The following is a 16329-nucleotide window of genomic DNA, read 5'->3' on the forward strand; positions in this document are numbered from 1 at the left end:
CTCCCTGCCCACCTGCATGCAGAGAAGTTTCCTCTGCTAATGCCTTCTAGAGAGGATAAGCTGCTTCACTTGCCAGGCAGTGGATCTCACTGCTGTGTTACCTGTTTAGAGTCCAAACCCTGCAGACTGGTTACTTCATCTGTCCTTAAACCCAACTAGCACAAACACTTACAGTGCAATGGTTTTAGTACTAGTTTAGTAAATGGGAAGAAAAAAACATTAAGGGACCCCCTGGTTAACTTGTGCAGGACCGGGCAGTCTCACACCATGGCTGCAGTGCTCCCCTACACATGGGACCTCATTGTGTTGCCAGGACCCACCCTGGCCTTAGTGTGGGACCTCGTGTTTGAGGGGCATCAGGCCCCTTCTAGTGCAGCACAGGGGCAGGGAAGGCCATACTCACCCTGGGGCTGCAGTAACAGAAGACTCTGGGATATCCATGGAGACAAGTCTGGCATGGAGGTGCCATCCCAGGACACAGCTGCTGCCACAGGCCACACCAAGCACACGTCACAGAGCTCCTGAAGTTGCACCCGCTGGCAGCTCTGATATGGATGGCTCTGTGTGACACACGAGACACCCATGTACACAGGAGGCTGCAGCTTCTGCCTCTGGACTATGCAGTTGCAAAACAAGAGCAAAACAAACTCAAAACAGCATCATTCCGGATTGAAGTTTCCTTCTAGGTTCCATGTATACTATTCCTGTGAGCTGGCAGAGCAAATTGCCTTACTCAGTCAACTGAGTTAAGCAAAGGACTGGGTAAGAAAATATATATAATGAGTCAAAAGGAAGAGTGGACCATAAGTAACAAGTCAAACAGGCAGGGATTGCTGCACAGCAGGCTCGTATCAACAGAGAGCTTACGTCATCGACATGAGTCAGTGGGTACTATTACCATTCATAGGTCTGGGGATCACAGAGTAGAGTTGTGAAGTTTGCAGACAGCAGAAGGGCAAATTCAGGAAGGGTTTATTGCATAACCACTGGGGCAGAGAAGTGTAGCAGAAAAAAATTCTGCTCCAGTATCCCAAACAGAGAGAACAAGGGCCTTCTTCACTGATAAAAGATAATCAGAACTCATCACTGAGATGTGGCCGAGGGGAAGAATTTCCTTCAAGAAAGGAGAGCGTAGGCAACTGAGACAAAATTGAGTATGTGAATGATGCCAGCTACCCAGAGATTCTTGATGGAAAGTCTCAAGATGGCTGTAGTCAGAAATAAACCCAAGCCTTTGACTTTTATATTTGCAATGCAGAGACAGAATAAGCAGTGGCCCCTCTGTTGCATTCAAGGCAGTTAATAGCAGGCATGCTGCTCTGAGAGGAGCAGTCTATGTTCTTCTGGTGCCTTTCTTCACCTTCAGTCTCCAGGTGCAGGCTGAAGTGCTGAAAGTGTAATTGAAAAAGCTACAGTTTGGACAGTCCAATGCAGTGCTGTCAGGTGAGCGTTGTTTCTGTTCCCTGTTTAACAGTTACAGCAACCTAGCACTGAAAGTGCAAGGAGTATGCTGGGAAATTACTCCAGGGGAGCAGTGAACCTTGGTTTATAGCTTAGGACTGAATGGCAGAATGCCTGCCTGAAGCATAGAAAAATTAGCAGGAGTGTGGAAAGCTCTTTGGAGACGTCACAGCTGTTGAAGAAAGCAGCTAGCTAGCTGGGTGTCCCATGAGAATTTGTCAAGCTGCTAGCAAAACTTCATGGAAAGCTGGAGAGGCCTTGGCATGGCTCATGAGAGGGAGCAATGTTTGGAAGGTTGGTTAGTTTGGTGTAGAAATGCCCATCATTTGTCCTCAGCAGATCTTGATAAGTATGTAAGCCATGAATGCCTACAGCAGATTGCTTCCTTCTGGAAAAGGCAAGGGGAGGCAGGTACATATTTCTAAATAATGGAGTTGGTTGGCTTAAATTTAGCTAAACTTGAGAATTGTGTTTCTGCTCCAGGAGAGACCCTCCCTGTCCTTAACACTTCCCGCTGTGAATACTACAGTTCTAGGCTCACCACAGCTTCTTTTTCACTGGCTTGGAGAATAATATTGTTCTGGAAATAACTTAACCTCTAAAACTGTACAATGCTAATAAGACTGTTCAGACTATTTTCCCCTCTTTTTTTGCAATGAAGCCTTGACTGAACCTATTTCTGGGCACTGATTTGGACCAGAATCTGTAAATATGACAAACTTCGCTGTTCAGTGCGTTTGCCTGGAGAAACCAGCCAGGCTTGCATAACGTTTTTGTGGTGAAGCGTGAAAGAGGTCAGGACACAAAAGGCCTGAGAGGATATGCTATCGGCTGAAAGATGCATGTGAATAGGGGTCTGATGAGCCACAAGAAAAGAGAGATGTAAGAGGGGCTGGGATGATACGTGTAGGATCAGGGGTTTGGCCAGCAGAACAGAGCATGGGAGGAAGTCCTGTGTGATGGACGGGATTAATGACAGATTGATTTAACCCCCTGTGGCTGTTACTCATTTTGATACATACAGCTAGCCAAAAGTTTAATCCTTCAGTTAGGAAGGAAGGAAGTAACTGTATTTACTTTATTTATTTATTTATTTGTTTGTTTATTGAGTTACAAGATATGTATAAGATTATGTTTCCAATGGTGTGAGGGGATCAAGCAGCAAGATATTTCCTTGCTCGTGGCTCCAGCCTTCTTTCAGCCAGTACCAAAGAGCTATTTTTCTCCAGGTTTCAGTCAGGGCTGACTACCAGTATTGTCTTAGCTTTGTCTGGAGCCTTCTTCTCTATGCTTTATCTGGTTTTCCTCACGTCCCTTGTCCCCAAGACTCCCATGCAAAACAGTACTCAGAGTCATGTCCATGTCTGTCCCTGTCCCCTCCCCCCAGTTCAAATTTCTGGGTGTTTGCCTCTCATTTGGGCAGTGACTGGAGCAGTGTTTTAGAATGGAGATCACTGTTTCTCTGCAATGGAGCTAGACTGTATCTTATAACCAACTTAAGGCCAGCATTAACAGCTAATCGCTTCCGTTATATTTCACCCAGCCCATGACAGCACCTGCTTTTTTCTGGAGACTGAGTTTTGAATCTTTCTTTATGCCATTGCACTGGAACTGTATGATGAGGTAACTCAACAGGTCACTTACTGACACTGTGGGACAAAAAAAAAAGGCTGTAGCTCCAGGAACCCTTGTAGTTGCCACTGAGAGAAGCTGATATAGATTAAAACTTTTCTAGCAAAAATGTTGAGTTTGGTCCTGCCATGCATTTCACCTTGTATCTGTGTCAGATATGTGGTTTAGTAGAGCAGAAGAGGCAAGTTTAGAATCACAGAATCATAGAATAGTTAGGGTTGGAAAGGACCTTAAGATCATCTAGTTCCAACCCCCCTGCCATGGGCAGGAACACCTCACACTAAACCATCTCACCCAAGACTCTATCCAACCTGGCTTTGAACACTGCCACGGATGGAGCATTCACAGCTTCCCTGGGCAACCCATTCCAGTGCCTCACCACCATTACAGTAAAGAACTTCTTCCTTATATCTAACCTGAACTTCCCCTGTTTAACTGTAAAGCCATTACCCCTTGTCCTATTGCTACAGTCCTTGATGAAGAGTCCCTCTCTGGCATTCTTGTAGGCCCCCTTCAGATACTGGAAGGCTGCTATGAGGTCTCTACTCAGCCTTCTCTTCTCCAGGCTGAACAGCCCCAACTTTCTCAGCTTGTCTTCATACAAGAGGTGCTCCAGTCCCATGATCATCCTCGTGTCCCTTCTCTGGACTTGTTCCAACAGTTCCATGTGTTTTTTATGTTGAGGACACCAGAACTGCACACAATACTCCCAAGTGAGGTCTCACGAGAGCAGAGTAGAGGGGCAGGATCACCTCCTTCGACCTGCTGGTCACACTCCTTTTGATAAAGCCCAGGATACGGTTGGCTTTCTGGGCTGCAAGCGCACACTGCCGGCTCATGTTCATTTTCTCATTGACCAACACCCCAAGTCCTTCTCTGCAGGGCTGCTCTGAGTCTCTTCTTTGCCCAACCTGTAGCTGTGCCTGGGATTGCTCTGACCCAGGTGTAGGACCTTGCACCTGGCATGGTTAAACTTCATGAGGTTGACATCAGCCCACCTCACAAGTGTGTCAAGGTCCCTCTGGATGTCATTCCTTCCCTCCAGCCTATCATCCGAACCACACAGCTTGGTGTCATTGGCAAACTTGCTGAGGGTGCACTCAATCCCTCTGTCCATGTCAGCGACAAAGATGTTGAACAAGACCGATCCCAACACTGATCCCTGAGGGACACCACTTGTTACTGGTCTCCAGATGGAAGTTTAGGAATAAGTAGCTGAGATGGTATCAATTATTTTATCTTTCTTGGCTTATGTAGTCTTTTTTTCATTGAAGTATGGCCTGGCCAAGTCTGTGGTCAAGATACAGGAGTATTGGCAGAATGGAGGTACATTCAGTGCATATTTACTTGGGCAGCAGTGATTTGCAGCAAGGTAATCGCAGTAGCTTCTGATCTCATTTTTGGTTCCTGTGATATGTTATTAACCACCTGTATGGATTCAGCTTTCATGTTCATTCTCCGTGGACATTCATTGTCACTCCATGCCTATTGCTGCTTAGCTTGGCAACTGATGAAACAGGGTAGTAAGAACTTCCTTTAAGTTCAGTTCCTTTCTGGCAATGCTTTATGCATCTATACACACCTCAGTCCCCTAGGACTCCCTAGTGCATTCATTACTAGCCCCTCTGTCTCAAACACATCAGGGATTTGACCTTGTGTAGTTGACCTGATGAGGCTCCTATTTAGTGACTCTCATTTGTCTCCCTGTCTCTTAACAGTGAAGAAAGTCCTGTGGCTGTAACCTATGACCGATGTCTCTGTCATTTCTGCCAGCCATGTTGAGCGATATTGAGCCAATGAGCTCATTTTGTTTGTGACTTGCTTTCTTAGCTCATAAAATGAGAGTAGGGAGACCATTACCCTCCCCTCCCCAACAGGAGGAAGTGAAAGGCTGCATCTGTGCGGTATAAACAAAGCCCTCATTTACATGTAAATGCATGTGAAATCGCTGTAGCAGCACTGTTATACCAGTGAAGCCCTCCTTGTGTGCAGGCAGCTTATGTCAGCAGAATAGGGCTCTTTTTTTTGAGCAGAACTTTTCTAAGCACTATCAGCTGTATCAGCGAAAACATTGAATACCAATATAACTGCATCCTCATTAGGACACAGAGCCCCATGGTATTTTAATTCCTAACTTGTTTTTTGGTGCTTAAATACTCTTGAGGATCTGGGGCTACAACTTTTGACACTATGGAAGTGACCCCAAACCCTCCTCCCATCAGTACCCTGGCAAACAGGTTCAGAGCAGATGTGGTCTCGCTTTATCAACGGCTGCAGAGTGCTTTGAGAAGCTCTGGGAAAGAGCACCGAGTCTGGCAGAGCACAACCAGGCTGCTGTGGCTAGCTTCAAGGAGGACCAGAGCTGTTGCTGCTTCTGACAACATTGTTGGTACTGCAGTAGACTGGGCAAGTCCTTTTAAAATGTGTCTTCCCTTTAAAATGTCTTTGTGGATAGTTTTGGTTTCATCCCTTACTGATGCTACTAACAAAGGTGGCACATGAGAAGACAGCAAACCATACAGAAGAAGAGAAATGGTGAGGATAATACTCGAGTACCTGAGCAGTGACCAAACCTTAGTTTGGAGAAGGAAGGAAGGAGCAGTTTGTTTCCTTTCAGGTACCAAGCACAGTTTTGCAGGTTCTCATTCTCCTGCCTCCCTCCTCTTTATAAGAACTGTATGAAGGAAGATGATGAAACACATGGCTAAAGGAGTTTGGTTTGTTTTCTCAGCCTTCTACCTGTAGAGTGAGTCAGTTCAACTCACTGAAAATTACCTTATAGAAAATTAACTAGTTTTCCCTCAGTTCAGTGAACTGAACTGACCTGACCTGGTGGCTAGGGGAAGGTGGCCATAGATCAGATGTAAGGGGAAACTACCCCTTCTGTGCAGTATAATAACCTGCATTATAAATTTTGTATTAGGGGTGATGGGAGCACAGAAAGAACTAGCTACCTGAAGCTCAGTCTAGAGAAAAAGGTCAGTACAGGAAAGCAGAAGGCTGCTGCCACTCCTCTTCGCAAAGTTATTATTTGAACAGAAGAGAGAGAGGCTTTGACATGTAGTGCAATGGGGTGAGAGAGAAACAGAATCTTCAACTACCCATAACTAGGTAGTTTAAAACTTTCCCTTTGAAATCAAAGTCAGTAAAAGCCATTATTAACTTGAGGAAAGGAAAGATGTTAGAGGCAGTGCCCTGCCATAGCGGAAATCTGCCCCAGGACCAGGAATGGGTACTTGGGCTTACATCAGACAGACAGTGTGATGCAGTTGGCAGGACACATACCAGGAGTTTGAGTTGTCTTTCCCGCTCACACAGCTCACATTGTGTGTGTGGTGATCAACATCAGCCAAACAGGGCGGCATGGCGGCACAGCTGGCCTGACACCCAGGTGCACTGGAGAGATGTCTGTGCCCTACGAGTGTAAGAGGCAACTATGGGAAATGGCACTATTCACAGCAAAATCACATTTCCAGGGAAGATGCTGCAGCCCTGGGTAGCTGCTGTATCAGGCATGGCCATAAGAGGGAAGTGTGTGCTCAGGCATCAGGTATCTTTCTCAGACGGGAGCAACCCCAGCTGGGTTGGTGGTGGGCTCTACCAGCAGCATGGACTCTGCCTGGGTCCCACCTCCTGTGCAGGGCTAAAAGCAGGGCCTGTTCCTCCAGAGGCACCTGAGCTCAGCCACAGCCAAGCAGGCAGGTAGGTAGTGATGATGGGGATGGGAAGAGAGGGGAGCAGGGGCGGGAAGGTGCCTGTCACTTCCCTGAGATGGAGGAGGATGAGATGTGCAAGCGTGACTAGTCCTGCAATAACTGAGGCTGCCTTGTCCAGAGATGCAGGGCAGCAAGGTGAGCTTGAAACATTTACGAAGAGGAGAGTGGGTCCAAAAGGATATGGACAGGCATCCCTGCCAGCTCTCTAAAGGAGACCTTTCACCTGAAGCCCTTCTCAGCACATTCCATAGGCCACTTGCAGCAGTAATAAGTAGTACTCGATTGTTAGCAACCCGGTCAGACTCAGGTGACTGTAACCCTCATGTAGATCAGGGCCATCCCTGACTGACTGCCTTTGCTACATTTTTGTTAAAACTCACCACAGCAAGAGGCAGAAAAGTCATTTGCACCATGCAATGTGGGAACTTGAGGCTCCACCGGATCTATGCCTGCTAGCTCCCATGGGCCCTGTTAGTTGGAGATGTCATATATGTGTGGCTGAGGAGCTTCTACTTGCCACCTGGCCTGACTGCAGGCAGGTCTGTGCCCACCCTGGTAACACTACCCAAACGCTAATCACACCAGCGCCTTTTGGAATTGCTGAGGGAACCTGATGTGACATTGGTAGCTTGGGAGATTGTGTCTAGTGGCCTAAGTGGGAGCTGAGTTTCATCTTTTGATACAAGGTGATATCTGCTGTTGTGTAGCAGAGGAGTTAGGGACTCAGCTCAGGGCCCCTATCTGTTGTGCTTCTGCTATGCTATAAAATCAGTCACTGCAGTTCTGGATTTCTGTTTCCCTTCTATCAGCAGGGAGCTGAGCCCTCTGGCAAGAACCCACAGGGTGCTTTGAGGAGAAATGGAATTGAGATTGATTTCCTCTAGTTACCTACGAAGAAATGTGAGCAGCAGGGTCCAGTCAGAAGCACCCAATGACCTGACCACCAGCTTCCTGTGAGATGGCACTGTGGAGAGGCACAGTCACTTGTTACAGATCTGCCTCTCAGGGGTATTTTTTTCTTAGTGGCATAAACAGAGGAAAATGAATGAGGCAGAGCTGAATTTATTCCTTGTTCATGCCACAGCATGGAAACAAAATGTATCCAGGAATAAACTGTACAAGAGCTGTAGGCAGGTCTTGTGGCAAGGCTGGGGGAGACAGGGTGGGTGCGTCTTTTGGTGGCTGGCTGAGTATGCATTATCATGTGCTTCTAAAACATCTTATGCCTGCAGCAGAGGGACCTATAGTTGTGGGAGCAGGGACTGTAACCCTGGCTGGTTATCTAGAGGTATGTTTGATATGAATGGGAGAGAGCTGAGGGAATGTGCATTGCTCAACACATACATGTTGTGTATCACATATGGACAAGGGTGTTGCACAGCAGGGAATGTAAGAGTGTGTGTGCGTGGCTGTGGGCAGGGGCTTGCTCTTTATGTGGATACACAGGCAGTGCCCAGCCTGTGCTGTGTGTAGGGCAGATGTGCTGAGAATGGCTGCATGTAACAGGAGGTTACTTTGCAGTAAATGAGGCAAAGAATTACCATGGCGACCGCACTCTCTCTCCCTGACAGATGCCAGGCTCCCAGGCAATAATGTTTCTGTCTTAATCTAAAAGCCCCAAACTCACTCTCCCTCTTTTGGGAATGGGTAAGGACCACGCTGACCTCTCTCTAGAATGGGAAAGTGGTAGATGCTGGGATGTGGGGTGGGTTTTGCATACACCATCTTTCAGCAGAAGGGGGCCACTGTCTTGGTACCTCATATGCTCGTGGCTGCAAAGACAGAATGGATGTGGTTTGAATTGCTATGATACATTTGGTTCTTGCTCCTGTGTCCACACAGTGTCTTCAGGAACAGTGAAGGCTGAGCCAGTTGCCAGTTCTTAGGCATGTGCAGAGAGCTGTCTGTTGGAAGAGCTCACACCCGCACTGCAAGAGAGGTGTTTTAGGAAGCATCACAGAGAACAACTTCAACCCTAGCATCACCAGAAGCTTGGAGCTCAACAGCAATAGGTACTGCAAGATTCCAAGGATAGACAGAAGGAAAATGTGCAAATTGTAACATAAAGCTTCCTTGCACCTAGTGTATTCACACTTGTTGTTAATGCCCACATGGAGTATGTTTTCTGTTCTTGCTCAGCTGGATCAGAGCATGTCCTGTGCTGTAGCACTTGGCAAAAAAAGTACAGCTGCATCTTTCAGGTACCACAGGAGCTAAGGTGTGTTCTCAGAGACCTTACTCCTTTCATCTTCAGAGACCTTACTCCTTTCATCTTCAGAGGACTTATTTCTTTCATCAGCTCCCTAGGTTTAGTGCTTAGGGGCCCCTGAGGCCATACAAATCATAGCTCTCCTGTGTTCTCAGTTAGAAGTTTAGGGAGATGATTGCTTTGTAGTCCATGGGGAAAACTTGAAGGAGAAAAGGCTTCGTGGCCTTACATATTTGGAAATGCTTGGCTTCGGGAGGAACACTGATGAATGCTGTACAAACCCATATGCAAAAGCTGGAAAGAACAAACCAAGTAGATGGTCACGCTGGTCCCATAGGTTGAAGTGCCACAGGAGACCAGAGAGGTGCTGCAGGCCAGCAGGTGGGTCATCATGTCGCTTCTGCTTTACTGTAACTGCAGACATGCAGAACACAGCTCAAGGTAAAGGTCCGGTGCTTTTCCTCACCAAACTGGCCATTGCAGCATCTTCCCTTGAGTACTCATCTTTTCCCTTTAATGTTTTTTGTTTAAAGCACAGAAAAGCATGCTAGACACTGACAAGCAGGTATTGTCATCTTGCAGAGGGCTGGCAAAAGAACAAATAGGTGCACTTCAGTAGAGGTGAAGCAATCTCCATACAGCAGAGATTTGCTAATTTGCACAGTCATGGTAGTTAATATTTTTCATAGTGAAGCCCAATAATAGATCAGTCTGTGTGCTATGAACTTCTCGTCACAAAAATACATCATGGGAGACTTCTACTATCTATTCTTGGCTGAGCACTGACCTTGCCTATTAGGTCTCAGTTAAGCAAGTAAGTGACTAATGTTTCTCTCTTTCCCACTTTTCTGTATAGAAAATATTATTCAGTGAATGAAACCCTGGGTACCTGCATACTTAACTCCCCTTATGGTACCCATGGTTTTTCAGGAGGCTCCATGTCACCTATAAATCCAGCATTTCTTGTGTAAATTCCAGGGAAAGGAAGTATTAAATATCTCTGGAGCCAGGGATTGCAGCCTTCAGCACTGAGCAGCCTCTGCCATTCCAGAACAGTGTGCGATGATGCTTGCAGTTATGGGCAGGAGTGGGTAGGCCACAGGCATCAGAAAGAGTGTTTTATATCTTCACTTCTTTATGCTTGCTCACCAGGGATCCTTCTTTAATTTATCTCTTATCATTTTGTCCTACAGGAAGGGAAGAAGTGCTAGTGGATTAGACAAGGATAGTAATAAGATTATACAGACTTGCCTTGTTGCCTAACACCCCTGCACAAGCCAGGAGATGTCTGCAAACTGGTCACATCTTCAGCCCAGGTAAGTGCTGAAGCGTCAAAACAGCGTGCCAGACTTGGATCTCTCTTGGAGTACAATCACAGCATTGGGCCAGGAAGAGCTTGGAGGAGATCATATCCCTATGCTCATGTTTGACATCCAGCAGCAGCTCTCAATGGCAGGAGCAGCCACAGAAACAGTTGTTGGAGAGGGGAGCTCCTGCTGTTGTCAAGTAAGGGTAGGGTGTTAGGAGACAATGTAGTGTTCTTTGCCAGCTAATTACACATGTTGCCCCCAGTCGGGATTCAGGCAGGGAACAGGCAACGTGGCAGCATCTGAGCTACAAAGACAAGAGGTGGTGGCAGGGAAAAGAGATTTTTGTTACACTTGTTCTAGGATTGCTTGGAGGCAAGAGAAAGTGAGGGTGAAAAAGGGACTGTGAACAAGGACATGCTACTGCCTACAAACTGCCAGTCCTACAGGGAGCAAAAGAGATGTCATTTTGTCATCAGCATTATGATGATAGAACAATGTCAGTGTGAAGAATAGAAGAAAGGTCTCCTACATGGTGGAACAAACCCTTTGCTTTGAAAGGATCTATGGCATGTTTTCAGCTCTCTGGGCTGAAAAGGAGCTTATTTGCACATAGCATTTGGCCAGGTTTAGAATGGCTTCAAATTATTTGTAGTAGTGCAGCTAAAAATCTTCCTAACCCCCTCTCATAGACATCTGACAATCAGCAATTTGCAAAGTTAGGTTTCATCACAGCAATGAAAATAAGCTGACAAACAGTCATTACAAGATTGGTGGTGTTCTTTCCAGGGCTGGCTATATTTCACAAAAGGTCAGACTAACATCTGACTTTAATCTTAGAGGAATGCTGTCTGAAAAGCCAAGGGGGAAGATGCCTGTCTGTATGAAAGTGTGCTGACTAGAGTGGCAGAAAGCTCTACATCAGACACTCAGACAAGGCAAGATGATGCCAGATTAATTCTCTCTGCTCTAGAAAAGATGGGACCTGCTATGCAACAAATGGGAGTGAGAATGGTGTTACATCTTGGTGCTTTTCCCATATTCAGTGTATATTTGCTGCCTTTCCTCTGCCTGGCTTTCCTGTCAGCAAGGACACTTTTCTTTGTCCTTGGAAGAAACTATTCCCAAATGTTTGTTGTTGTTTTTTGGTTGTTTTTTTTTTACCACTGCCTACTAAGAATTTCTCAATGCTCCACTCAGATTTCCTGTGTTCCGCTCTATCCCATGACTCCTAGCTCCACAATCTGAAGATCTGCTTAAGGAGCCATCCTCTTACGAACCTGTGAGTCTTCCCAAAATTTGAATTCTGTCTGAAAACAAAGCTAATGCCAGAGCTTCAACAACAACTGACACCTCTGCCTGGACTGATTGGTTTTAAGCAAGAACAGGGCTTTGAAAGATGAGTCTCCTTTCCAAGTTACGTGCTTTCCTTTGGCTCCTCCATCATTTCAAAATCGATAGCTGTCTCTGATTGTCCCCCTCCCCTCCAGATCCTCCTCTTTGCTACCTCATTTTGGTTTTAATTTGCCGCAGTCATTTTTCCCCTGTCCTAATTAAGAAACCTATCCATTAAGGGAAAAGAAAACAAAACCAAACCCTTCTTATCTAAGCCCTTAGTGCAGAACAGAGAAGAAATGACTGGTGATATGATCACCTCTAGAAAGCCAAGGCCTTTATTGACTTATCTGGCCTGCCTCAGTAAATACAGAATGAGTTTTAAATTCACCTAGAAGGAAGCTAAAAGCAAAGGTAAAGTACTGACTTCTCAACATCAGAGAAGAAAGAAGCAGTATGTCTTCTAGGCTGACTTTTTTTTATTCTCTATACAATGTTTCAACAAGAATATTTGGAGAATGTTTTGTTGTACATCATAGAATCATGAAATCATTTAGGTTGGAAAAGACCTATGAGATCACTGAGTCCAACCATAAACCTAACACAGCCAAGTCCACCACTAAACTGTAAGTGCCAAATCCACACCTAAGTATGAGTGCCACCTTACCTTCTACTTCAGTTTCGCCACACTTTGGTATAAATTGCCCTTGCTTCTGGCCTTATGGAGGCAATGGCCCTGACCTACCTTTTGGAAGAGCTTTGAGATCATGAAACAGGTGAGAAAAGCTGGATGGCAAGGGACCTCCTTCAGCCCAGCCAGCAGCACTGCATACTTCAAATAAGGAAATTAACATTGAGTGATGGTAAAGGAGGGCACAACCTCAGTGCTAAGATGTGTGAATACAGACACAAAAAGGGAAAGGCTACACAGGAAAGCTCAGGGGAGAGTTCACTACACATGGGGAAATGTCAGGGACAGAATAGTCCCTGCTGATTTGTGAAAATTGAGATGGAAAGTATCTCCAAAAGTTAAAACAGTTAAAACCTTCATTGCCTGGAAGAATAAGCTTCTCCTCTGTTCTGCAGAGAGGAAAAGCTACTGCAGAGTTTTCCAGACTTCATTCCCTCTCTCCTTGTCCCCCAGTGTAGTGGAAGTGGTAGATACCTTCTCTGATGCCTATCTAAATACAAGCCCTACCTGCAAATAAAAGTCGCATCTGGCTCCCTGCTGTACTCCAGACACTAATTTACCATCTTGGAGAGATAAGCATTTAGCTGATTAACCTGTTCAAAATCTCTGTGCATAGTCACTCCTCCTAAAAGGGGTCAGACACTTAAAATGCAGGAACTGGATGGGGATGATGCTCACTGGGTTAGAATTATTCTGATACCCTAGATTGTTCCTCTCTTGACTGGGACGCCAAGAGCAAAACCCCTTAGAGCAGGATGTGCTTCAAAAGTCCAGACAAGTCTGCATGAAGAACATAAAAGTAGGGTTTTGAGCCTTCCTAAGGGAATAAGGCTTATGTTCTCATGCTTTGTGCATGTGTTAACCTGTCCTCACATTCCAATCCAGTAACTTTGAAACCTGTTGGTCTATTTCAGTTAGATTTGGGAAATGGCATAAATTTCACAGCTACTTAAGTTCTTGCAGGTTCAGAATGTAGCCAGTTAGAGGACCCTGTAAATAACCTGATTTTGGAAAAGGGTACAGTGTGCATGTAGTAAACACCAGAGAGATCATGTGGGTAAAATCACAAATGCTCAGCTGGAAGAAAAGCTTCAATGAGAGCTCACAACTTTTCAGGAACATAAGTCCATAGGGAACCATGGAACATTCATTCTGCACCTCACAAAACTACTGCTTTTGTTTTATTGTGATGTAGAGGGGAGGAAAAATTATTTTATTTAGGAAACACTGTAAAAAACTCCACAGCCTAGTATCCAGTGGATTTAAGTGGATCTGATGGATCTAGTGTGTTTAGGAACTGTTATCCAGTAGTCCATTTGTTGTTGGCATCCTGTTTGTAAAAGAACTAGCAGAGAGAGTAGTGTGCCACCTGAAATAGGAAGAGGTGCTGAAGAGGGCTAGCAAGGAAAGTCAGGGGCTCAGGGCACGTGATCTACAGGGAAATGTTGTGGGTCCCGGGGTCCTTCCATGTGGCATAGAGGAGACTAAAGGGGAGTGGGTCTAACTGTAGACTTCAATTATTTGAAGGAGAGTTACAAAGACAGTGGAACCAAACCCTTGGTAGTAGCAGATGGTAAGAAAAAGGCAGCAGGAATGGTTAGAAGTTGTATTTTGGGAAACTTGGGCTGGACACAAGAAAAAAACATCTTTTTAAGGCAAATAGGGCAGCACTGGCACAGGTTATCAAAAGAAATGGTAGAGTGTCAGTCATGAAAAAATCATGTTTCATGATTGAGACTCTACATCTACTCTTACACCTAAGCCTCATGTGGGTAGCCCATTGGCAACATCACTGCTCCGAGGGGGGAGGATGAACTGGACACCTCCAGAGATCCCTTCAGACACCTTTTGTGGTCCTTCAACTACAGATATCAGATGATGCAAGGAAACAGCTTGTATGAACTAAGCTGTAACTTGCTCAGTGGCAACTTTTATCTCAACTTTATCAGAGCGTATGTGAATACAGGGTTCAATTCTTTGTATAGAAAAAAGGTTTTATTAAGGTATTTGAGATTATAATTTGCTAAGTATAAATAGCAAAACTTACTTTGTACTGTACTAAGTTTGCATCAGCCACATCTTGTGCCTCTTTTATTGGATCTATAGTGTTGTGCTACAGGTTGTTTTCAAACAGCTTTGGTGATTAGGATTTACAGAGGCATCAGTAGACTGTGGATGGCTGTCACTGGTTTTCTCTCAAAGTCTCTTCTTGTGTAGAGATTATCCAAAAAACCCAGGCCTTTTATATATGGGTCTTCTGAGGCCTCCAGCAACTTATTTTTCTGGATCATTAACGTCTGCAGTCCGTGTACTTCCTTTTACTTTTTGAGGTAATGATGTGTTCAGACCCAGGCAAGTTTTATGATTTCATAAGAACTAAAGTATGCTTAGAGCACACTGGATTATAGCTCAATTAATTTTGCATCCCAATTAAGTGGAAGACAGTCTTGTCACCAACAAGTCTCTTTTCCTTGTTAAATCTACCCTGCTTCAGGTGTGATGCAGAGAATGAGAATGACTTACATGGAACAGATGAAGACAGATCCAGGCTCTTCTCTGCACTCCTTAAGATGTGAACTGGATTCAACCTGGACCTGTAGCCATGGCAGTGAAATGTTGTGCTGTTGAGTATTCCCTATCTACTAGCTTCTCCCTACCTACTAGCTCAGCAGAGCATGTAGCAGGAGCTTAGGTGTACCTTACTACTATCTGTAGAAACATCTGATGCAAGTAAAAAGATGTCAACAGGTTCTTAAAAAAGGAAAAATACCAGTGATCAGAATCATTCTAGCAGTAGGCACAGGTCTAGGGACTGCTTTGCCCATAAGTTACTGCTTGGCTGGCATGCAAAGGGCATGCAGTACATCTGGCTTGGGCACTAGCCCACAGGCTGGTTTGTAACAATGAACTTCTCTAGCACAGTACTCTCAAGGGGACTGAAAATTTTAAGTTTGTACGGGCAGTTTCTTCTTCCAATTCCAGCATTCATCCCACTGTGCTTTGATTTAATTGGAGAATTCATTTTCCCTTTATCCTTGATTATAAAGAAACAGTAGTTGTTTAAACTCTGTTGGGACAGTTAGCTTTAGCTATAGATCACATAATGAAGAGTACATGTGGTAAACAACATGCTTCATTTCGAGGTGGCCTGGAATTAAATATATAATTATCTTCCTGTAATCAACTCATTACATTAATTTTCTTGCAAAATCGGTCTAGATGACTTCTTTCCTTTCTTGTCCTTTAGAGAAATTAAAAGCCACAGAGATTGTCTTATGAAGACAAGCATTTCTGGTACCTAGAGACAAAAGTCTGATGAGTGCTATGAAAAACCCTGTGGTGTCATCACAAACCTAACCAAATGAGGTGCAGTGTCACAGCCTGAGAGCTGTTTAAGGTAGGTTTATGGTTCCCAATCCTTCTGTCATAGAAGGAAAATAAGCAGAGTGTATTACTGGATGCAGTTATATTCCCTGCCTTCTTCCCAGGGCTGTTGCTGCCTCTTCAAAATTGGGTTCTGGAAGCCCAGTATGGAGAGCCCAGAGAAGTTCTGTGGTTTGCTCATTTGTTCTCTGCTCTTCTGTGGTCACAAAACCAATGCTTCTGCTCGGCTGGCAGCTCAGGAAATCCTCCCTTCTGCAGGGCTGTTTCTCTTTGTACACAGATGATGACGTTTTTATTTCTGGATCATTTCCCATTTGCCCATTTCTGGGTAAAGGACTTTTCATTTTCTAGGTGTCTGATACAGAATTAGATCAGGACTGTCTCTCACTGTCCTGGGTTCAGCAGTAGCAGTCATGTGTTTTTTTTTTTTTTTTCCTTTGTGCTAGCTGGTGCAGTGCTGTGTTTTGACTTCCAGCCTGAGAACAGTGTTGGTGAAGTCGATGTTTTCAGTTGTTGCTAAGTGATATTTACCCTGACCAAGGACTTTGTGAGGCTCATGCTCTGCCAGGGAGGAGGGGGGGCCGGGAGGAAGCA

General features: G+C 45.0%; 1 long non-coding RNA gene across 2 annotated transcripts; it reads left to right on the top strand.

The window, feature by feature from the left end:
- Positions 1 to 1238: 1238 nt before the first annotated feature.
- Positions 1239 to 15183, top strand: LOC133274473 (uncharacterized). 2 transcript variants are annotated; one of them, XR_009745155.1, is made up of 3 exons: positions 1239 to 1872; positions 10212 to 10334; positions 14846 to 15183. It is a non-coding gene; the product is annotated as an uncharacterized LOC133274473 (long non-coding RNA). The 2 variants fall into 2 exon arrangements; XR_009745154.1 differs by having other exon boundaries at positions 1242 to 1814.
- The last annotated feature ends 1146 nt before the right edge of the window (positions 15184 to 16329 follow it).

Source organism: Pezoporus flaviventris, unplaced genomic scaffold, assembly GCF_033815535.1.
Source record: "Pezoporus flaviventris isolate CSIRO_AGI_PZ_B2104156 unplaced genomic scaffold, CSIRO_AGI_Pfla_v1 ptg000036l, whole genome shotgun sequence".
Lineage (NCBI taxonomy): Eukaryota > Metazoa > Chordata > Aves > Psittaciformes > Psittacidae > Pezoporus > Pezoporus flaviventris.